Source organism: Meriones unguiculatus, chromosome 11 (genome assembly GCF_030254825.1).
Source record: "Meriones unguiculatus strain TT.TT164.6M chromosome 11, Bangor_MerUng_6.1, whole genome shotgun sequence".
Classification (NCBI taxonomy): Eukaryota; Metazoa; Chordata; class Mammalia; order Rodentia; family Muridae; genus Meriones; species Meriones unguiculatus.
Window position 1 is genome coordinate 112,729,886 of NC_083359.1, and position 24,094 is coordinate 112,753,979.

Below are 24,094 nucleotides of genomic sequence, written 5' to 3' on the forward strand. Positions count from 1 at the left end.
TGTTGTACAGGATTGTTTTAGCAATTCTGGGATTTTTTTGTTTTTCCATATGAAATTGAGAATTGTTCTTTCAAGCTTTGTAAAGAATTGTGTTGGTATTTTAATGGGAATTGCATTGAATCTGTAGATTGCTTTTGGCAGTATGGCCATTTTCACTGTGTTAATCCTACTGATCCATGAGCATGGGAGATCTTTCCATCTTCTGATATCTTCTTCAATTTCTTTCCTCAGAGACTTGAAGTTTTTTTTCAAACAGTCCTTTCACTTGGTTGGTTAGAGTCACACCAAGGTACTTTATATTATTAGTGGCAAAGTAGAATAAAAAGATGTCAAACACCTGGTTCAGCATATAACCGTCCTATACTACCTACTGACCATGGAAAAGCACTTATTTATTTTTTTTCTTTTTTGAGACAAGGTCTCACATAGCCTTGTCTGGTGAGGCTGGCCTCCAACTCACTGTGTAATTGAGGATAACCTTGAACTTCTGGTCTTCCTGACTCCACTCCTGAAGTGTTAGCTCATACCACTAGGCTGGCTTATGCAGTACTGGGGATTGAATACAGGGCTTCATGCGTGTACTGTTAACCACCAAGCTATACCTTTGAGCTGCGTGCTATCTGTTCTGCATTTGTAAAGTGGAATGAAAAAGATTAGACTTGTAAGACTCTAAGCAATAGAACTGTTGACCCTTAGCACCATGCTGTGCTCTGACAATGGCACCTGAAATGGTGAAGCCTTTCAAATGAAGAAGCATAAACAAAATGACCACTCCCTGTAGTATCTAAGTTTCCCATCTCAACGTGATTTACTTCACTGGCTTTGTCCTGTCTATCTTTCTCCCACCCCAGAAGTTCCTTGGGTCCTGCCCATGAGAGCTCTGGAACACAGTTCTCACTGATTACTGAGAACAGCTGCCATCTAACCTTGGCTGGGTAACCCAGGACAGTGACCCCACAACACCAGGGACCTCCCAGCTGCTGAGGGAGCTGAGCAGGGTGGGACCCAAACGTAAAACTCACTAAGCATAGGTCATGAAGGTCAGGTCTCTGCCTCTTATGCAGTCAAAACATGCTTGCCTAGGGGCAGGGTCTGTCCTGACTGTCCACAAGGGCTGTTCCAGCACAGACATGAGTCTTGATTCCATAAGGAAAGGTAGCTAGTGGGAATCTCTTTGCTTGGCTACATTTCACCAGGAAAAATGAGAGATGCGGGAAACTAGGGTGTCAGAGGTGGAATAAAGAAGACAGTGCAGACAAGTATATGCCAAGGGACATTTGATGAGCCAAGCTGTTTTCCACTGAAAACCAAGCAAGAGAACAAAGTACACTGTAGCAGATGGGAAGCATTTTACCTCTAGAATTTCATATTTTAAGACATCACCATGCATTCATGTAATACTTCCCAGTGCACGATGTTCATTCACCATTAGCATCTTAGTTGTTTCTTCTGAATTCTTGCAAGACACAGAGAAAAAAAAATATTTCTACTTTATAAATGAGGAAATGAAACAGAGGCACCAGAAAAGCTATACAGGAAAACCTGTACTGAAGGAACAGAGCTTTCTGAAAGGGAGTCTTTTCAAAAAATAAAAACCAGAGCACAGGATCCTTCTCAGATGCCATGCCAGGTACAGAGCATCAGTGTCCTAAGATTTAGCCAAAGACCACGTGTCAGTCCATCCTTCATTCTGTAACTTCTAACCTGGCAGATTGTCCCAGAGTCATGCTGGGAGGTGCTGAGTGCCATTGCCCAGGTGTGCAGAGGGTGCTCTGCTTTTGGAGTTGCACTCAGACAAATGGAAGAAAGGGGGAGGATGAAATATACAGGGACATGAGCTCTGCTCATGAAAGGGTTAGGAAAAAAGGAGAAAGAAAGGCTACTGTATTTGATTTGGAGCCTTAACAAGTGTTTTGGAAAGTTAAATTTGCAGAGGAAGGATAGGAGGAGTGGGAAGGGCAAAGTCTTTATGAATGGTGTTGAGAATCTAGAGCAGGTGCCCAGGTCCTGTGTTGCCTCTGGCCCGGGGCCCCATTGCACAGACACAGGCCTTCCACTTGAGTGGCCCAACAGCCTCTTTCCATTCATGAGACTTGGCTTCTCATATGAATGTCTTTGTTGCCAACTCTGTGTATGTGATGGGGGTGGAAGCTGTTACTTCTGCTATGGCTGCCTGACAATTGTGCAGGGTGAAAGTGAGGTACAGCTTCAGGACCTGAGAGTAATGCTCATAGGAGTATCATATTACTGCTGACTTGGAATCTGAGCATGAGAAAAATGATACTCATCTCAGGGTAGAGGTAAGTCAAGTGGGAAATGCCATGTCAGGTTCAGCTCAAGGAGCCAGAAGCATGCTTAAAGACAACTGGTGTGCTGCCCAAAGACGGCCATCAACACCAGCAGGCAAAGGCCCACTCACCTCCTCCAAGGTCTGTACATCACTCCCAATCCCTGCCCACATCCCACTCCAGGCCCCTTGATATATGCATACACACACTCCAGGCAGCAATCCCATGCTAAACATTGATACTTGCCACTCCCATCTTGCTAAGGAGCAGACTTAATGTAGAAAGCCTGCCAAATTGTGGCTGGCTTCCAGTACCAAAAATATCTCCTATGATCCAAGGGGCTACCGAACTGGCATCTATTTGTGGAGTTGAAGCTGCTGCTATGACAGAGAGGACTCTTTTGGGAATGGGCTACCTGCCCATTTGGGACCATTCTCTCCCAGCATACAGGCTTGCTTGCCGGTGCCTTTCACAGGAATGTCAGTCTCTCCTGGAACACAACTCGTTCTCTCTTACTTTTCTCATCATCTTATCTACATCAGTCACGTGGTAACAGGGAAAGAAGGATCCTGGGGACAGAGACAGAAATGTAGATGCTCATGACTGTGCCAAGATAAGGCTTCAGGATCACTGTGTGGAACAGTCGAGTTAGAACCCCTTGGAGCTTGCAACAAATTCCAAAGATAAGAACATCCTTTATTTGATGTATATTTGTTAAATACCTGCCACTTGTCTCCCACTGCAAAGTCTCCCAAGGCCTAAGATTTGACATCAGCTGAGCAAGATGAAAAGGAAACACTGGAAAGCCAGATAGATCCAGGAAAAGTTGAATTCTCAGAAAGGTAGAATAGCATGGGGGTGGGGAGTCTGTTATTTACAGACTGAAAAACGGAATACCACTCAGCCACTTACTACCACTCTGCCTCTCATTTGTGGCAGCCCGTGTGTTCAGAGGCGCTTTCTGTCAAGTGAGTAACGCCAGGCACTGAAAGGCTCATGCAAAGGCATCATAGAAGTAGAAACTCCTAAGGTGGCTGCCAGAACCTAGGAGGATGATCAAGGAGTTGGCTAGCCAAGTCACAATTACCACTGGATAGGAGAGCTAAGCTCCGCAGTCCATAGCATAGTAAGGACACTATAGTTTGCAATAATTTATTACGTGTTGCAAAATAAATAATAACTGTTTGAGGTGACACTATGCTAGTTGCTCCATGAAATGCTACATATAGTGAAATGTCACACTGCACTCTATAGACATTTATTATTATTTATCAATTAAGATTATAAATTATCTAAAGAGAGAATTATGTACTATATTCAGTACCGAAGGAAGAAATATAATAAAGTTGTTCTTAATACTTTGTGGTCAAATAAATGATGGTCAAGATAGGTTAGCTCAGCACCTTTAAGGGCTGAGGCTGCGGACATTACTCTCACTTATAAAAATCAGGAAACTAAAGTGATTATCTTAATTCTTGTTATTAAATTTTTCACACAATATATTCTGATCACAGTTTCCTCTTCCCCATCTCTTATCAAATCCTTCCCAAAGCCCTGCCCACCAAACGTCATATCCTTTCTCTCTCTCTTTCTCTCTCTCTCTTTAGAAAACAAACAAAATAGGCAAAAACCCCAAACTCCAAATTAAAAAACAAACAAGAAACATACACACAGCAAATAAAACCCATTAAAAGATAAAAATAGAAGTGATGATATACAGTAAAGCCCAACAAAACAAACAAAACAAAAAAATCAAAGCAAAGTGAGATAAAATATGTACAAAAATACCATCGTGGTCCTTTTGTGTTGGCCATCTACTATGGAACATTTGGCCCACCCTTAAGTTTGGTTAATATGATGAATGAGATTCCTTTGGATAAAATGAATTTTTCCTTCGCAAGTAGATGTCAACTGGAGATAGCTTCTTGGTAAGGTATGGGCGTTCCAGTCTGCTCCCCCTGTCAGCACCGGGACTCCATCCGAGTCCTACGCAGGCCCTGCGCATGCAAGCCGTGCACAGTGTCTGCAAGCTAATGTATGCTATGGGTGTAGCAGAATGTCCTTAGGAATACTTTTATTACTATACTTCTTGGAAGAACAATGGTTTTTGGTTTTCACCTAGGCCTATGGCCTATCTTTCTTCAAGTTCTCGGCTACCAGCACAGTGTCAAGCATGGATTCTATTTATCTTAATTCTTGAAGTGTAACCATGTGTTTAACTAATAGTGTGTAACAGTTTTCTCCAAGATAAAAACATTCAATCGTGTAGGACCCACCTTAAACAGGAAGATAAACAACTCAAAATAGCTTTAGGAAGTTCCTGTACCTGACCAGATCCACTAGATTCCTCTCTACCAGAGTAAGCATAAAATCTGAGTCTGCCTCATATGGAAGGAAGCTGAGCTACAGAGAAGAGTCAAACCAGCGAGTTGCCCAGAAGAGGTTTAGACCAGAGTGACTTGGAAAGTCACCCATGCTGGAGTAGATCTTGGTGATGCAGCTGTCCTTGAGTCAGTTCTGCTCCTGCAGGTAACCCCTTGCCCATACTCCTGTAAGTAACCACAATAAAACTCAGTGTTTTACCAAGTTGGCCTTTGGTGGCGTTCATACTTTGGTCTGTCGTGGGTTCCCTAGCTGGATGAGTAGACGTGTGTTGCATCTCCTCATGAAAAGTTTTGTCACACACAACTAATAAGACATCAACAAACTTTACATTTTAAGGATACTATCAGTTCTTCAAAATCTTCACAGCTGGTTTTAACATACCAGCTTCCTGAAGATTTTAAGCTGGAATCTTACCTTAGAGACAGGAAACAGGTCTAAGAAAGACAAGGCTGCTTCACCCAGGCACCTGGAGCTCAGGCTTCTGGGATGGCATCCTGTGCTGGCTCCATTTCAGATGCTGCTCAGTGGCAATGCGGGAGTGTCATGTCACAGGGCCTGCAGCGTGATCTGGCCGTAGGTGTGCTTTCTCCCACCCTCTTCCTTTATTCGCGACGGGCAGGGCAAGAGTGGAGAGTACAGGACAGGATGGATATTTGTGTAGGAGTCACTTTCGTTTAATGTGCCCTCATTCTTCATCTAAGGGTTTATTTCTAGATCATAGGGGGTGGGGACTTGTATCTGAAATTATTTAAATTGTATTGTAATCATCACAAGATGAAATTAACTTGAGGCACCAAGAAGAGATAAGACACCCCCCCCCACACACAGACACAGTTATACAGAACTTGGTTTAGGGTCCTAATGTTCAACTAAGACCTTATGTTCAGCTATTTATCTTAGACCTACCAAGGTGAAGCTGGCCAGACTGATGCTGCTCTCACTAAGCACATGGCAAAATGTTCTAGAACCTGTGAGCATCTTCTTTTCCTCTTCCTTAAACAAACCGTGTTTTAAATCTGCTGTGCTCAAACCTAAGAGGATAACTCAATTATTTGGGTAGGGAGACAAGACCCACTTACATAAATATATAAACAGTAATACAGGAAAAAAACTGTGAGATCACCCGGAGTTTTATAAAAAGTAGATGGTACATAAATTCAAAGGACAAGATAGCTGTGCATCATGGAATTCAGATTCTTTGTGGCTCCAAAGGAGAAAATCAGCAACACCTAGTGAAACTTATTTAAGCCAATTATTTAATCAATTGAAGAGCTTTTAAATGAGCTAACTAGATTTTTTTTTAAAAGAATAGCTAATTGATCCAGGTATCCATCCAATGTGGTAGCAAATAAATATCTTTAATCCCAGCACTTGGGAGGCCGAGGCAAGCGGACTTCTGTGAATTTGAGACCACTATGGTCTACAATAGCAAGTTTCAGAAAAATCTGCGATACATAGTGAAATCCTACCTCAAAGAAAACGAAAAAAAAAAAAAGGTAGAAAGAAAGAGAAGAAAAGGTTAATTGAAGTGAAGCTACATTCCATAGTCAGTCCCATATCTCTGAGATAGTTGTTGAAAGTGATTCTCTATCTCTGTCTCTGTCTCTCCCTCCTTCCCTCCCTCCTTCCCCCTTCTCTCTTTAAAGGCCCTGCTACTGAGAATTTCTGCCAACTGTTTTTATGCTTTCAGAGGCAATGATCCTTCATCCTTCTTTTTTATACCGCTGAAGAGTGTGGCCACGAGAGGGCAGTAAGGGACGTTTCTCAGACATTTGGACTGCTGAGTAAACTAGTGCTCAGTCTCCATCAGAGAATTTGAAGACCCTGAGACCTTGCTAGGGTATACACAGGCCCTCATGGGAAAGCCTTGACCACCGCTGCAGACACACAGACTACGAGCCAAGGAACCAAGACCGTGAGCGCGCCGAAGCACACCGGGAAAAAAATCCAGGCTCCTCTTCACATTGTAGAAATAATAATTACCAATAACTTCAAACCTCTTTTGACAGCTCGCTGGCTTTCTGGGAATTAAAAGGAGGAAAAATATGGTCCTCTGAAATCCAAGACCCCATCCCCATCAGCAAGGCAGGACCCTCAGCACTCACCCCTAGCTCACAGGTGAAGAGGAAGGAGTTTGGCTGTGCTCGGTGACAGGTGAAGCCACGCGAGGGGATGGATCTCCCTCGTCATTCTGAGCCCCTCCCGAGGCCGAGCCAGCCGGCTCAGCAGGCCCTGAGTCCCCATACCCTGGTAGCACCTTTCTGGACCCTTGGCTGCTGACGGTGTCTAGTGGTCCAAGCTGAACCGGGCGATCGCCTGCAGCACCGTAGCTTAGCCGGGTTCTTGGGTGGACAGGCTAGGGTATTCGGTCTGCACGGGCGGGGCGCGTGGGCGGGGAGGGGGTTAACACGGCCTCTATGATAATGAGCTGCGCGGTAATATAGGAGGCCGGCTGAGGGCGCCGCCACCGGAGCCGAGCCTAACCGCTCTGCGCGCAGCACTGCCCGCGCAGAGCCGAGCGGGGGCGGCGGGCGCAGCTGCCGGGATCTTTCAGCCGAGGACGAGCGATCCGATCCGGTGGACCCGTGAGCCGCGGAGCCACGGGAAGCTTACGGGCCCTGTCGCAGACGGCGCTGGCAGCGGTTCCCAGAGGAAATGGGGCCGAGCCGGCCGGGAGCAGAAGGGAAGGAAGCGCGCGGGATCGCTGATGTCAGAGCAGCCCGGAAAGTCGTGCAGGGGAAACCTGAAGACAGCCGGCTTTGAGCTTCCTCCGAGGGACCCTGCGGGACCCCACGCCCCTTCGCGACCGGGTCCCTGCGCGCAAGCGACCGGGACGAAAACGCGAGGATCCAATCGAGGGCCACCCCAGGAATACAGACAGGCGACCGGCACGGGCCGCGGATTTTAATGATTCTGGGCTCCATGTGGACCTGGCTGTCTGTGTGACTCGGGTCAGGCAAGGACTAGGCGCGCGCTGCCCTGGGCAGCTGCCAGTCGAGTCGGACGAAGCGGGGGACCCAAGGACGGACAGACAGACATCGCCGAGCTGGGTAAGCGGCGCCTTCCGCCCTTTCCCCGAGCGCGCGCCCGCGGCAGGTCCTCAGGCGCAGCCTTCCCAGGTCCCCTAGGGGTCCTGGCCCTGGCCCTGTCTTGGTTGTGTCAGCGAGTATCCGCGCCGTGATCCACCACTTTCGCAGCTGCAGTCTCCTGTCCAGGCTTCCGGGCCATCGACTCCGGCGGCTCCGGTGGTTCCGGCGCTCCGTGGCGCGCTTGCAACGCGCACCTGCCGGCTGCCTGCAGCTCTAGGGAGCGCCTGGGCGGCGAGGTCGTCCCTGGGTTGGATCCCACAGAGGGCCTCTGTAGCACTAGCAAGATAGCCTGGGGCGATTGTGGCCAGAGGCCGGTTGGGGGGCGTTCACCCGGCGCTGGAGTCCCGGGTGGCCACTGGCGGTTCCAGTGGTTCAGTGGACTGGGAAGGAGAAGCCATCGTTTGCTGGCATTCCTGGAAGCTGTGAAAGCGGTTTGGAAGCACTGTGGTTAAGTGTTCCTGCCCCCATCCCCCATGGCATAGTGCCCAGCTGGGGCCCGGCCCCCTTGGTTTGAGCAACAGTGGAGCTGGTTGAAGTGGGACTTTGTCCAGAGTCCAAGAGGCTCCTTAAAGCTCATTTCCCTCCGTGTACTCTTTTTTGCTCTACCCCACGAAGTGATAGGATCTCAGAAAATTCCATCTTCTTTTACTCACAAGTGCAGTCTTCATAAATGTTCATCTTGATCTAAATGGTCAAAAACTGAAAATGTCATTCTAGGGCCCTCAAAAATGTTCACCTGTTTAACATGACCCTTGTCCTAGGAGAAACCTGCTGAAATAGCTCATAAGAGGATGAAAACGCTTGGGGAAACTTGGGATACCAGATCAGTCGCCATAGTCTGGAAAGGAGAGCCAGTAGTTATCAAGGGAGGGTGAGACTGTTCAGTTCTGTGGAGAACCAAGATCGTAGACAGCACAGCTCCCTAGCCCCCTATGCACAACAGACAGAGCAGTGGATGGTTTGAGAAGTGAGGCTACCAAATGTCTCCGAAGGCCTATCGGCAGAGGATTATACATTCTGAGACACAGCCATCCCTGCAGTGGACCGAGTCTGTCCAGTTGAGGATCTGGGCTGGACGGCAGGCATGCCTGGGATGGCCACTTTCAACCGTCCTGGAGTTGGTTGAACTCAGCTCTTGGCAATTCCACACAATAGAAGGCCTGTGATACTGAGCCTCTTTCTAGATTTTGAAATTTCACTCTTCCCTCTGGGCCAGCTCTGAACGTTAGGGCCTTCCAGTAAGCACCAGTGTCCCCAGAAGAGCTTAGTCCTGGCTGGAGGAATTCAGCTGTTCCTAATTGAAATGCACAACTTTTTGTGCAATCACCCTGGAAAGCTCCTAGAGTTGCTAGCAGCACTTCATCCTCTGACCTCCAGGCAGGAAGATAGAAGAATTCATTAACTTCTCTTCTCCCCACAGAGCATCTTGGAAGTAATTACCTGTGATCTCTGCTGGGTGGCCTAGGGGTGGAAAATTGAGAGAGGGCAGGGAACCAAGGAAACAGAGCAGAATCTGCCCCATACCCCAGGAGGCTGTTTTGTTGTTGTTTGTCTGTCTTCCACCTGTCATCACCTCCTCTGTGCTAAGCCCCCACCTGTCCCATAACTTGCCTCTGTTGCCACTAGCTAGTATTACCTACAAAACCTGTCTTCTCTTTCTCACAGTTAATCCTGTCAGTAAACCTGTTGGTAAAGGAGGACTTTGAGAACTGACTGACCTCTCCATTCCCTTACTTAACTATGCTCAGAATATTATATTATGATGGGAGCAAATAGTCTTGAAAAGCAATTAAAAGGACATGGCTTCTGACCCATGTGCAAGAGAGATTCTGCTAAAGAGCTCTAAGCCCTGAAGTACCAGAGTCTTGGCTGTTTCTCTGCCCAGGCACAGCCTGGCAAGGGTGTCTCAGCTGCATCCTTTTCACTGTCACGGCACAGGAACAGGGGACCCTCCTGACCTAGATCCGGGCAAGAGTGAAGGAGCCACAGACCTTTTGGCCTAAGTCTTAAGGAAGAACAGACGCTGGTAACATAGGACTATCGTTCATGACCGTGCTGTCCCAAGACTGCTGCTCCCTATCAGAGCTGCCCTGAACATCCCGCCTCTCTCCTGTCAATGAAGGATTGCCCTGCGACATTCTTGACCAAGAGAAGTTGCAGATGTGGTAGATGCTTAAGTTCAGCATCTGTTTTGCAGGAGTTCTGTGCTCAAAATAAGGTTAGAAATCACCAAGAACAGCCTCTGCTAGGCCCCTTCTTCCACTTACAAATACTCCTGATTGTTCAGCTAATCTTTATTTCATTGGCATGTTACAAGAAGACACAGGAGCAGGAGGGGAAGCCAGTGACATGCTTAGATGCACAGGACAGCAGCTGGTAAAAGCTTTAGGCTTGCCAGCTCAGGCGATCCTGAAATATCTGCTGCTGGAATTGTCACTGTCTGTGGAGCTTTATGGCTTCTGTTTCCCTTACTTTCTCAATTGCCTCTCAAAAATAAAGGATTTGGTGTGAGGAAGGCAACCCCTGTTTCCAGGGCCCCCTCCCCAGCTGTCTTCCTGCATTGCCACACAGCTGTCTCTACACAGAGAGAGTAGGGTACAATATACTTCTGTCCATCATGGCAAATGGAGAGGCAAGGAGCACAGAGCCAACCCCCCTCCCAAGCCCATGCAGATCATAAAGAGACAGGAGCGTTGTGTTACATACAGTCTGTTAACTGGAATAATCCAGGACTGTACGCAGGGAAGCAATAGAAGCAGGCTTTGAGGTGCTGGGTAGTTTTTACAGCTCCTATGTACAGAACCCCAACACCACCCCTTCTCCCATTGCTACCTCTTCCCCCAGGGCTGTCTGTTATCAATTCATTCTCTGTGAGTGTTCTGTTTCTCCCCATCACATATGCTCAGTTCAAACAATGATGAATGGCACTGATTCCCTTATGGGAAACAGTTTTTTCACTTAGTTACAAAGACTTCATGCCTGATTAGAGTAAATGAGGAGTGGGTGTGCCACCCCCTGCTTTTTTGGTCATTTCTAAAGGTGAACCCCCATGGAGACAAAAAGAAAGGCAATTCCTCCCGGGTCAAACAGCTGGTCCCAAGGCGCTTGTGGGGGATGGCTGGTCTGAAGGGGCCACCCTCTTTCCCCGAGACTTCTTTGGGCTCTGCTCACTGGCATCTGGGCATATGGAACCTCTGTGCAACTCTATGCTGCTCAATCTTGAATTGGAGAGCATGAATAGAGGCATTTGTTGTTGAGGACCAAGGTCCCTATGGAGTTTGAGAATAAGATGATAGAAGGAAGGGCAAGAAAAGACTTACAGCTGAGCTCTTCCAGAATATTCCCTGCTCCAGCAGTTGTTTAACCATTACCCTGACATGGTCTGGCCTCCTCCCTTATCTGGATGATGGAATATCTCTGGGAAACCCTGAAAATCAGCAGGTGCTGTTCAGCGGTCTTCTCTTCTCCCAGCAGAGTGGTTGGTTTTACCCATCCTTGCTGTCTTCCTATAGCTCCTGACACAGTACCTGATCCACTCAGCACTCCCCTCTCCTTTAACCTGTCCCTTTTCCTCGGCCTTGTCAACTGTTCATATGGCAGGGTGCAGTCAGAGACTGAAGAGCAGACACACACATACTGGAAGAACTGATGAGGGGGTGGTTGGCTTCACATAGGACTCCAAGCACGTTGGGTACAGATAGCTTTGGAAGTATAGAACAACCCATTAGGCCAGAGTTTGCTTGGAAATGAGGTAGCAGGGGTTCGAGGGGGAAGTATGAACAAAGCCTCTTGTTCTTCCTACTGAAATCTTCACCAGAGATTCTGAATGCCTCTAGCCTGTGGTCCTGTTTTGGATATCTGAGGTTAGACCACTTGATAGGGGGTTTTTTCAGAGCACTTAGCTCATCAGATAAAAACAGGAGGAGGATGTAACATGCTGCTCTTGACACAGGCATGGAGGCACAGGTGTGATAAAGGAAGTCAGGACATAGACAGGGTCTCAGATAAACAGAGAGACAGGAGACAGAGGGAAGGTAAAGATAAGAGACTGACAGTGTGCTGAGGTGGGAGAGACAGCAACTGAGCCTCAGGCACAGGCTCCTTCCGTGGACTCAAGAGCATGCAGTTCTGGGCTCCAGGAAGTCAGAGTAGCAGGTTTTCTCCACTAGAGGGGACTCTTTAAAACCATGAGTCTTGAAATACTGGCTTTTGTGCAGTTTTTTTTTTTTTTGGGGGGGGGGTATATTGGAAACTCCCAGCCATCGTTACCCAGAGATCACAACTAGAACTGCAGAGGGCAAAGCTGGAACTTTTCACCTCTGTTTGGCACAGAGGGATGGGTTCAGGGAAGAGAAGAGGCCAAAGAGTAAGAGCCAGCTTCATTAAAAAGTGTTCTCCAGACTTGCAGGAGAGGCTAGTCTCATGAGATATGTCTAGGGATGCGTGTGCATGTGTGTGTGACTCTGATAGTATGTGTAGGTGTAACTATGAGAGGCCAGCTCCACACAACCTATATGGGTATAGGGGGCTGAGAAAAACTTCACCCACAGTTTACGTCTGGGTGGCCAGGGGAGGGGTGTATGCTCAAGTCAGCAGACAACCCAATCCTGGCTGCCTCAAGATTCTTGACTTTTTTTTATCAGCAAGTAAAATTTTGGCCCATCCCCAAGTCCCTGTCACAGGCCTTCTTTTCTTCTCACTCCCTAATGTGGATTTCCAGCCAGTCTCAGCAGTGGCAACACTGCTCTGGGGGAGACTTTTTTAAAAGACCTTTCAGAAACTAAACGCATGTCAACCTTGTATCACTGACTTAATCTTTGTCTTCATATTCTCCCTAGGAGCCTGTCTCTGAATTCTAATTCCTCCTTTCATTTCAACAGAGAACAATATTGAGAGAGAGCACGCAGAGTGCAGAGCTTCTCTTGTCCACAAAGATAATAACTGTCCAGTGGGGGTGGAAAAATATTGAACTTTGGGGATGGGTAGGGAACAAGAGATCAGTGTCTCTCCAGATCTGATACCATCCCCTGATATTTAATCTCAGCTTCCCTCTGACTCAAACTTACCTAGGGTCAAAAGTGGAAGGGAGGGAGGACATAGAAAGAAAGAAGCAAAACAAGATAAATGTGTCGTGTTATGAAAGTTTAATCCTGCTTTTCCTTGCCTGAAATTACTTTCAGGATGAGAGAAAAGGCAGTAAGTTCAACTTGTCTTTCAAAAGGGAGGCAGGGAGGGGCCCTGGAGCACAGACATAATATGTGGTAAATTACTCTCTCCCCTCTGTAACCCCCAACACACACACACACACACACACACACACCCTTGAGAGGCTCTCGGGGCATCTTGCCTTCTTGAAGAACTACTTCCGCCCTTCACCCTCCGTGAGGACTCAGACTCAGAGACTTTCTGATTTGTGTTTAGACAGCCTACCTTGCAGCTTTGGTTTCTCCTTTGGTGTTAAGAGAGCATTACTTGAGTAGCTGAGCTACTATATCTACTTCTTATAGTGAGCTACAGAAACACCAAAAGCAGGACTCAGAATGTACTCAAGTTTAAGACAGAAATCAATCACTTGTGTACTGCAAGAATGTGGTAACTCACACCTCAAAGATAGAGCAAAAGCTTTTATGTTCAAGGAACCACAACTATAATATCTGGAGCTGTGGGAGATAGCTACACAAGCTGCACACCCCCATGCACCAGGAGAGAAGATAGAGTGGGGTTAGCCATAACTAGGGGTTCAGAGGAAGGGAAGGAAGGGTACCCTGTATCCTTCACTGCATGGTGAAGTAGTATTCTGAGTAGTATTCTGACCAGTTGGTGCCTGAGAAATCCAGGGTCTTGTTAAGAGGCACCATCTGATGCTATTGCTTAGTGTCTTCTCTGCCCTTTGCCCCTCTCCCCATAGGTTTTAGGCTAGCAGCACTGGAGTTGTTTTTTATGGCACCATTTCCCAGAGCAAAGTCTGGAGAGGTTTTTCTGTTGCACTTCTCTCCAATATCCCAGAACTGGAAGCGTGGACACTAGTAAATGTCAGTGTTCATCCCTGTTTCAATCTGAGTGTTTCAAATTCTGTCTGAGATGAAGGTCAAGGAGAACTAGCAGAGGGAGATTAAAAGGAGACAGATGCCAGCTCTTTTGGGGACTCTCGTCCCATCGTGAGAATTGAACTCTCTTGGAACCCTAGGAAAGAAGGCCATTTTTTTTTTCAGTGGGTGTCCCAGACTAAGAATAGGCCTGGGCTTCAAGAGACCCAAGAAGCCCTTGCAGTTATTCTCTGGGGCATCTGTGTGAGTATGTGGATGGGCAGTTTTTGAAGAGGCCCCTCTAATCTATCCATTGTGGAGAACCTCTGGGGTTCAGGCCTTGGACTATAACTAGCACCTTTGCTTCTCAGTGTCAACCCCGTATAGCTACTCTGCTTTGGAGTAAGGACTTGTGTGGGGCTTCACTCAGAGTGATAAGAGCACTCCAGGGATAGCTCAGACTCTACGGGAGCCACCAGGACAACTTTCTGTAAGCATGCTAGGCATCCAACTTTCTGAGCAGGACACAGGCTAGGAGAGAGGTAAGCTCAGGAAGGGTGTGCAGGGAGGTCTGGCCAAGTGGCAAGGTGATGTCTCAGCTTTGAAGTTGTTTCCTGCTTCTAAAAGTGAAAGGTCTCCACTGAGCTGGGTAAATATTACACTGGCCTCTGACCTCTCACCTTTTCTGCCTGTCCTTCATCCCCACTTCCTCCTTTTGTTCTAAGGAACAAAAAATTCTGAAGAAGAAGAGCTTGGCTTCTGAAATCCTTAAAAGACCAGTTCTCTGTAGCACCCAGACTCCTTCCCCATCTGTACACAGGAGATTCATCCTGACCCAGCAGAGCCTGGCTTTGTGTCCCTGCTTCAAGTCTAAGTTCTGGTGTTTCTGAGGGGTCCAGAGGCCTAGGACAGGATGGCTGAGCCTCAGCTTCAACCTGGGTAGAGCTTCCCAGCTTGTCCTTTCACTGCCGGTAACAGAAGCCTGCAGCACCAGGACCTGGGTAGGGCAACACCCCAGGTGTATTTATTCAGATGAATGAAGTTCTTACCTGAGTACCCAGGGTAGCAATCTCTCATGTTTCCAACTCAAGCACTTGCAGAATAATATGAACCAGTGTGTAGTTGGGAGTCACCAGGAAGCCTCACACAGAGGGTGTGAGACCTACGAAGAGCCAAGCAGACGGCCAGGAAGACTGAGGTGTCACACTGGCTCCTGCCACATAAGGACAAAAGAGGATCAAAGGACTTCCCTTCACACTTTCTGCACACTTCCTGAGGATTTCTCACCTGTTGACCTTCTTCATACCTCCATTTGCTCCCTGGTAGCAGGAGGGAGATGGGAGCTTGCCTGACATTCTGTTGAGCTGATTCTCCCCCACATACACACACCCAGCACCCCTGTCTCGCTCTGTGAAAGTGATTGCTGTGTGTGTGTGTGTTTCTGTGTGGGATGTGCAAGAGCTTTCTCTTGCCTGTGTTTCTGGATATAGGCAGAGGAAGATGGTATAAAGGGAGTAAGAAAAAAGATTACTGCTGCTAACTGGAAAAGTTATTCTCAAATCTAGAGCAGAATAAAACCAAGATATTCTCAATTCACTCATTTCCCCATATTCTCTTTATTTGGAATTTTCTGAAAAGGCAAGATCTTACTTAAAATGTATGTGCTTAGAGTGTCAAGAGCCAGATACTCAATTGAGTCTGGAAAGAGGAAAACCCATGGAAGCCCTGCCAGTGAGGAGGTCACGGGCATTGTGTATGGTAGCCCTTGTTAGGATTTTGGAACCAAACCTGCTTCTGGGTTGCCTAGCAACTTATGATGTTATCATGTGTCTCCAGCCAGGTGGCCATACCTGGAAGGTGTGGTTACCTTGCCCCTTAAAGGGACCAACCAGCCATGTGGTCCCTCTCTTGGTCTCTCTTGGTCCTTTCTCTCTTGGTCCCTCTTGCTCCTGGCCTCTTGGCCTTCTCCCCTTTCTCTATCAGGGTACCCCCTCTCTCTTTCCGCTTCTCTCTTTTCCCTTTCTCTCTCTTCCCCTCACTGTCTTTCCCCTCTCTATTTCTTTCTCTTTTCCCCCATTATGTCCTGTTCTCCCTTCTCTCCCTCTCTTCATATCCACCTAATAAACCTCTTCATATAAAAACCTGTTGTAGCCATCATGATTTAATCCATTCCCATCAGCCCTGGCAGTGAGGTCACAGGCATTGTTTATGGTTGGCATTTAAATATGAGAGTTGAGATTTGAATTCTAACTCCACTGTGTTTAAGAGTAGAGAAGGACACTGTCTTAGAGTTCACCAGTTCAGTTGTTCTGAGAGTCAACCTCCACGGGAGGAAGGGCAGGTGCCTGGCCCCAGATACCTGGCTGCTGTTAGGAGGTCCCACACTGAAAGGGTGCACACAGGACGAACATAGTAGAGAGAGTGTTGGCAGGTCCAGGAGGGCCCAAAGGCTTTGGTCCAAACCATGGCCTTTGCTCATCATTGGTTATGCCATGCAACACGCCTGGGGCAAAGCATCAGCTATCCTCTCTTAGAACTGTACGCTGTCCTATGGCCTACCTGAGCAAGGGCCTCATTCCTTGTTGGAGTTTACAACATGGGAAAGTGCCACTGAGAAGATGTTCTAACATGTTTAACAGTATGATTCAAAAGCCTGCTTCAGGAAATGTGAACAGGAATGGCATGATACCTCAATTCTCTTTACTAAATATTTTTAATGAATTATATAATAAACAGATGTGATGTGCAGAACACTTGGGAAGTGTTTCTGAGTATTTTAAAATAGCTATGAAACCCAAGCCCAAAGCAAGCAGTAGCTTGCCCTGTGTTACACAGCAAGTCATCACTCCCTGCACTCCACTTCTCCCTGCCCACTAGATCTGCCTACTTAACTGCTTCTCTCCCCAGTCTCTTGTTCCCATCCTGTACCCAGTGGCACCTTCATCTTTCCATTCTTGGGTTTGGCTGGACACACACAGCTCATGATGAGGCAGTATCCTCAGGAGAACTCACCATGACTCTTTTCTGCCCATCTGCCGGCCTTTAGCACATATCTACAGCTTCTACTGGCACTGAGCAGTGTGGGGAGAAAGGCTCCCCCTCTTTTCAATAGCTCCAACCAGCTTTCCTCCATCCATCGCCAGTCTTGCTATTTGCACAGTCAATGGCTCTGGCAAGGCCAGGCGGCCTTTCCTCCTGAGAGGCACTGTGGGCACTGTTTGTGTTTCGTCTCTATAGACTCAGCATTCACAACTTGAAGAGGCTGAGACAATGACCCCAGCAGCTGCCTGCAGACTGCTGGCTGGGAGTGGCAGACCAAGAGCTCTGGCTCTCTGGACTCTGCCTGCAGAAGAGCAAGAGGCCAGGAATGTCAGGCCACCAAGGTTCTGCCTTTGCACCTGTGGGTTTTCCCAGGCAGTTGTGCCTGGCCTTGAGGGATAGTGATGGATGAGCGGACTGTAATCCAGAGGACTGGTTCAGACCTCTGACTTCTGCTGCACATCCCTTACATTGCTGCCACAGTGCCCCCTAGCTATGATGTGAAGCCTTGGGGATAGGATGCTAAGGAAAGTGGGGGCCCTGACTGCTAGCTTGTGCACTGGAAGGGCTAAAACATTGATCCAGAGAGAAATGAAAACTTCAGTAAGGGTCTGTCCAGGTAGGGGAAATGTACTTTGCAAGGAGTTTGATAGAACAAATGTTTATAAAATATGTGCCATAGGCCAAACAAGATGGAAACAAGTCAAGTCACCACTCTTGCCCTTGAAGAGCTGACAGTGTGGCAGGAGAGAACAGGAGTATGCATACAATATAGAACCACCCAACCCAGGAAGGGGGCCATCCATAGAAGACATGATCTGTATCATTTGGAGAAGCCAAGCAACAGTTCAAAGATGACCATGTCTTGAACAATGAGTTGTTTTTTATAGATAAAAATATAAACAGGTGTCATGTATAAGATATTTGAAAAATGTTTCTGAGTATTTGAAGTTAGGACAGAAAGACAAACTAGCTGATTGCTGAATTATCTACCCATTTCTAGCCCTGCAAGCAGGAGTCTCATGCTCTGCTGCTCAGTAAACTCACTGGAGGAAAGGCTATAGAGAAGAATAGGCCAGTTTCGGGTCCAAACAAATGACCCACAGTTACTGACTTTCATTCCCAAGTAAGTAGAATTGGTTTTCACACCCATAGCTGGCCTCAGAGAAGGGTGCTAAGAAGGCTGGGCTGGAATTAGCCCTGGCTCCCCTGGAGCCAGAGTTCTACTAATCTTGTTAAAATTAGCGCTCTCTCTACATGCAGGGGCAGAGCTGTTGAACTGAGGTTTGGTCAGTTCTCTGTTAACACAGCTCTAACTTCAAATCATTGTCATAAACAGGCCTGAAGCAGCTGCTCTCTCCAGTCTATTATCAGCTTGGTTGGAGACAGAGAAATTTAAATGACAGTAAGATGCTTAGTGAAAAAAGAAAAGTCAGTGTTAAAAATAAAGAAAACAAGACAGCTTGTTTCATTGAAATAGAAGAGTTATTAAACAGCCCTGAATTAATCAGTGATCTGCCATGTCTGAGGGTTGAAGAGCAGGAGGTGGGGCTGAGAGTTGAGACTTGAGTGCGGAGAGAAGCCCCAGGGCAGTAGGCAGGAGCTGTTGCAGTTTACCCTGGCTGTAGTGACAGGGTGGTCTTCAGAAAGGAGTTGGCAGCAGGTTTCCTGCCCACAGGGAAGGTCAGGCTGAGGAAGGGGAATTTGGCACACTAGTCTCAGAATGCATGCATTAGAGCTTCTGGATTCTCTCCAGCCACCAAAGCCCATGCAGCTCCTGGGGTTATCTGTAGGCCCCAGAGACCCCAGCCCTCCATCCCATCAGCTAGACCTTGGGTGGAGCCAAGTGGTATTTGATCCTGGTCAGCAGCTCTCATAGGTTCCTAAGAATTCAACTCAGTGACAGCTTTTAAACTCAACTCTCATTCCCAAAGGATGGTAGCAATGTATGCTCTGACACTATGTTCCCCACCTAGAACTGTAGGGTGATTCCTGGAGAAGGTAAGTTCTTCTAGGAGATGCCAGTTAGTTGCACTTTCTTGGAACTCCAGGTATTGAATAAGCAGGATTGGTATATGTAACTCTCAAAACCCAGAGTCTGTCCTCCTTGCAGTCCTAGAACCTTAACCAAAGTAGTCAACCTGGACCATCCCCAAATCTTATTACCCATAAGACAGTGATGCTAAGGCCATTAGCCCTCACAGACCTGCATGAAGGGCATAAGAATGAACAGATGTGTTTTAAGGAACAACAATCACTTTGCAACATGGAGTCCTTTGGAACCTTGGAACAACACATAAGAAAGGTTTTCTGGAAGGTTTCTGGGAGAGGGCTGGCTTACACTCACACACACAGGGAGGGAAGTGACATCCATGCACATGCATTGCTTGGGAGTAATATACTGGGTCTTGAGCCTGTCACTGCAGGGTATTTTCTTTGCTCTTTGACCTCTACATTCTTTTTCTTCACCCCTGGCTCCCCATCCCTCCAGTTACCTCCTGGCTGTTTACCCTTTTCCAGGCTTCTCTCTCACACTCCATTCATCATCCTGGGCCAGATTCCTCTTGTCCTCACTGGGGAGTTCTTTTCATCCCTCACAACCCCAGGTTCCCCTGTGGTCCTGGACTTTGGTATGTTTGTCTAGGGATGAGACTGCCTCAGAGGTCTCCAAGGTGTGTTCCCTCACCAAGAACCGATGCCACTGAATGCAGTGAAGGATTTGGGTACCTGTGTATTTTGGCACAGATGAGATTCTAAATCAGACAAATTTCTGCTAAGAATTTCATCCACTCCTCCATTTTTACTAGCCACTTTTACCTAGTTTCATGTTACCTCCTCTGCTTGGTATGTGAATGGGAACTTGTCTGCTACCTAAGATGCACTAATGCTTGACAGTATCTGTTCTGCAAGAGCCAGAATTTCAAAGGAAGAAATAATGGGAACTCAGGGTAGGAAGGAACAAACTACTTAATCAGCTTCCTTGAGAAAGAGTTGACTTCTGTTCTAGACCTGGTTCTTGGTAAAAAAAAAAAAAACAGTGGGGAAGAGAAGCTAGGGGGATAGGATGAAAGAGAAATTTATTTTATGTAATGAGCAATCCCTGTGTGGAAGAGGTCAGGGAATGTGAGCTTCTGCCTGCTGGGCTGTCATCACAGCACCTCCTCTGCCTCTTTCTTGTGATACTGATATCTACCCTTCCTTTCAATCTTGATTCAGTCAAAGAGCATGTGGATATGAGAGGGTGCCCAAACATGATGCAAGCAGAAGACTGCCAGGCAAGGCGGTTAGAGCCCTGAGGTCAGTGGGAGCAGAGGGGGTAGGGCCTGCAACACTGGTTCAGTCGAAGAGGGATAGGTCTCCAAATGAAGGTGCTACGTGGTAACCAAACCGAATCTGTAACACAGCAGCTTGATCTTTGAGTAGCCACAGATGGAATGGGATGATGAATAGTGTTTCTTCAAAGACAGAAACTATAGTAACTGGTGTTTACTCAGAACTGTAGAGTTCACAAAACAATTCATATCCTTGTGTCCTTGAATTTTCACAACTCGGTGAGATATCTTTTTTAGAGAGAAAAGTAAGGTTCCTCCAAAGGTTCAATAACATGTGGAAGGTAACCCAGCTAGAGAGAGAGTAAGATTTGAGCACAGGTCTGTCTCAAAAGACCATGTATTTTCTCTGTAGCAGTTACTCCCAGCAACTACCATAGTGAATTGCTGCAACCTCTTTACAGACATAGTCTGTTCTGAACCTTCCTAGGGGACCTTCTCTTGCCCATTCTGTTATTCATTATTTTGTGTGGCCAAATTGCCATATTTTTATTACTCTGTGCTTCTTGTATTATTCTATGGTCTGTGGCTCTGGAGTTCTTCTGCCCAAACCTTCTGTGCAATCTGGTACTGTCCTTTCTTTCTCTTTCTGTCTGCTTTCTGTACCTACCTAGTGACCCTCATCCATAAGTTCTGAACTAGGCATGATAGTTAGATAAAACTATTTTTTTCAGGAAGACTATTAGTGATAGTGTCAGCTGAGAAAAACTGAGCAAGTGCTTATTTCCTTCTCTGTGCTGCTCAGGGTCAGACTGAGTGAATTTCTGAGTGAAGGACACTGTGCTTGCCCACCTTTCACAACAGTCCAGCAAGTGCCAGGTGTAAGTCCTGCCTTCAAAGAATGTCTCCTGAGTGGGAAGGCAAAGTGTTGTCACAATAGAGTCAGTGCCACGCTTTGGTGAGCACAGTAAGTAGGTGCTAAATCCAGCATTTCCAACTGACTTTTATGTTGGCAGGGTTTGGAGAGGTGATGAGCCAAGGATTGTAGGCACTCTGTTGGGAGTAAAGTCATTCTTAGATAGGCAGTAGTGGCTGGAAGGGGGTGGGAAAGAGTAGCCAGCAGGAGAGGCAAGACCCTGGGCATTCAGGAGTTGGAGCCTTATGGCAACAATAGGAAGCTGTGGCAGATGTTTCCACAGTGAGTCCCTCACTTTGTCCATGTATCTGGTAGTGTGGACCATGGGCTTTGAGAGACGGGACCCCTTAAAGGACGTGTGAGCCTGGGTCTTAGTGCAGGTGTCTTTCAATAGAGTCTGATGCAGATGAAGGCCTGAGTGATAATGATATGACTATTACACAAATACTATTTTCAGGAAAGTAGTGCTGTGCTCCCAGGAGATGAGGCCACCCTCCTGGACTTTGGGGAGCCCTATATTCTGGATGTGGATACCCTAAATCAGCACTGATGATGGCTGCTGTTCCTAACATAAGGCAGAGGCATTTGAGATGGGACGAGCTCCTTTTCCCTGGAACTTATCAGGCCCGAGGCCACAAATAGCAGAAAGGATGGTCTGTGAGAAGCAGAAAGTGCCTTACGTGGTCTTCTTGGAGGGGAGGCAGGTAATAAGATTATCAGCTTACAATAAAAGCTGTCGCAAACTTCAGGGTCATGTCCATGAGTCTTCTAGTCAGTGGAGACTGGAGTGGATAGCCTGGTACCCTGGATTTCTTCTTTCCTGACCTTTTGTTTCTCCCCTCTCCTGCTGGTGTGGACTGAAATTATGTCATTCATTCTCTGAAAACATTATGTTTAATGGCAGCATAATGTAGTATTATGTAGAATAACTGCAATTTGTGTCATCACTGAAGTGGCAGATTTTTAACCTGTTTTCCTGTCCCATTTCGTTCCTGCAAGAGACTCAGGCTTTTACTATACAGTGAGGAGGGCTGAGAAGAAAACATTCTCTCATTCCCCACTAGAGCAGATGTGGTTGCTCTGAAAGGTGGCTGCCTGCCCTCAGGCCTTTCACTAGAGACCACTCCAGACTCTACCTGTAGGTGAGGTTAGCCCCACTCTAACCCTGCCACCTTACTACAACAAAGACCACCTAGGGTAAGTTTAAAGGGGACCATATAGTCTCAGATGAAATACTCACCAGGTTTTAGTTAATGCTGCAGTGAGTTTTCCCAGATTTGTAATAAGAGGGTTTGACTGAAAAGTAAATTTTAGAAATGCAGTCCATTTGGAATACTGGGATAAACACAATGGCTATATAAAGCTCCGTCTTTTAGCTGACAGTATCACCCTAGGTGCTCAAGCTCACTCAACTTGGCTTCCTCAACTGCTAATTTTGCAGAACCCATGAACCTTAAGACACAAAAACTCCCATTAGTGCAGGAAACATAGCTGGTGACTAATAGAATATCAGCAGTGGCTGATTTTATTTTATTTCTATGATCATCCTATTCATGGCCCTTAGGGCTTGATGTCTCCTAACATAAATTTGACCTAGCAAGAACATAGTTCCATGCTTACACTTTATACCCTCTGGAAAGAGCCAGGAAATTCCTGTTCCTGTGCTTTAAACCAGTAATGCTTACCAGAGCAGCACCTCAGTGCTAAGATGGCATCAACAGGGGCCTACTTAGGATAAAGGGAACAGTAGCCCACCTTTTCTGGTCCTCCTTAGTCCAGAGGATGGGTGTACCCCAAGAACAGCTTCTATACTCTCAGAACCTGCTAATGCACTCTGATTCTTTCCAGCCAGACAAGAGATAGACATATCAAGGCAGGCTTCTCCCTGTCCTTTCCCCAAAGGGGGTTGAAGAGGGCAGAGCCCCATGAAGGGGAGCCAGGTTGGGTGGTAGGGAAGGCAGCTGCTTGAAATTGATTGCTCTTGTAGTTTAGTTAATACCATGTAGCTCTCTCAGCTCTGCCCTGGTGACGACCTTTAGATAATAAAGGGAATTCTGGGAGATTTCTGACAGGCTCATGACATATGGGGCAGGTCTGTAAGGTCAGGCAGTGTATCTGCCTGCTCCTGGCCCAGGGTAATGAATCTTGTTTTGACTTTGCAAAGCTATCCCTGCCAGCACCCCAGAAAGGAACAGGACCCCACTTCCCAGTCCCCACCAGCCCCTCAAATGAGTGTACATCTTGGGACCCTTCATAAGTCAGAGAACTTTTATAGCCTGTGTGAGGAAAGGACAAACAGTGGATGTTTTGCTAAGGCCCCAGGAGAGCTGGTGTGGTTTCCAGGGCTAAGTCAGAACCCTCAGAGAGACCTGGGAAAGAAAGCAACAGAAAACCCTTTATGGTGTGATGGCTAGTGGTCCTGGGACAGGATCCACAGTGAGAAGGAACTGGAGGGAAATTAACAGCAATCATACCCCAGGAGTCTCTGTGTCCCATCATGTTGTAGGGACTGACAAATAACAATAGCATTGCTTAAGCAGGAGTGAAGTATGGGAGCAGGAGAGTTCCAGGGAGGAAAATCTACTCCAACAAAAGAGCACAGATTAGCAAATCCTGGGATTCATCCCAAAGTCTGCTACAGAACAGCCAGTCTTTTGTGCACTGCTTAGGGTAGGGCATAGTTTGCTGCCCTTAGATCTCCAGAACACCTGTTCCACACTGCATTTACTGCTCCTAATGGTAAAAATGAGTCACACACAGGCACATGCACAGACATACATACACACACACACACAGGCACATGCACACACACACATACACACACACACACACACACACACACACACACACACACACACGCACCTTAAAAAATGAAGAGAATTCCTAGGCCAAGAAGTTCAAATCCATGATTCTTCCCTGATATCGGTCAGCTCTATCTGCTGTAGCAAAGATTGCCAGGCTGGTAGAATCAATGATAGACATGTTTTGGGGTATTCTGAAGGCGGTGGAATCTAGCTTTCAGAGGTTTTGCTCTCAAGAACTATGAGGGAAGACTGTTGCAGGCCTCTGTCATCAGTACAGA

General features: G+C 46.9%; 1 protein-coding gene and 1 long non-coding RNA gene across 4 annotated transcripts in view; one reads left to right on the forward strand and one right to left on the reverse strand.

Moving 5' to 3' along the window:
• LOC132646437 (uncharacterized) overlaps window positions 1-6,903 on the reverse strand; it is a 382,635-nt gene extending 375,732 nt beyond the window's left edge. Inside the window, exon 1 of the long non-coding RNA XR_009584713.1 lies at window positions 6,779-6,903. This is a non-coding gene — a long non-coding RNA (uncharacterized LOC132646437). The remainder of the gene's footprint in view (window positions 1-6,778) is intronic.
• A 308-nt stretch (window positions 6,904-7,211) lies between these two features.
• Window positions 7,212-24,094, forward strand: part of Plxna2 (plexin A2) — a 204,742-nt gene continuing 187,859 nt past the window's right edge. For all 3 annotated transcript variants that reach the window (XR_009584712.1, XM_060364968.1, XM_060364969.1), the window contains exon 1: window positions 7,212-7,723. The gene's annotated coding sequence lies outside the window, so the exon portion shown is untranslated. The remainder of the gene's footprint in view (window positions 7,724-24,094) is intronic.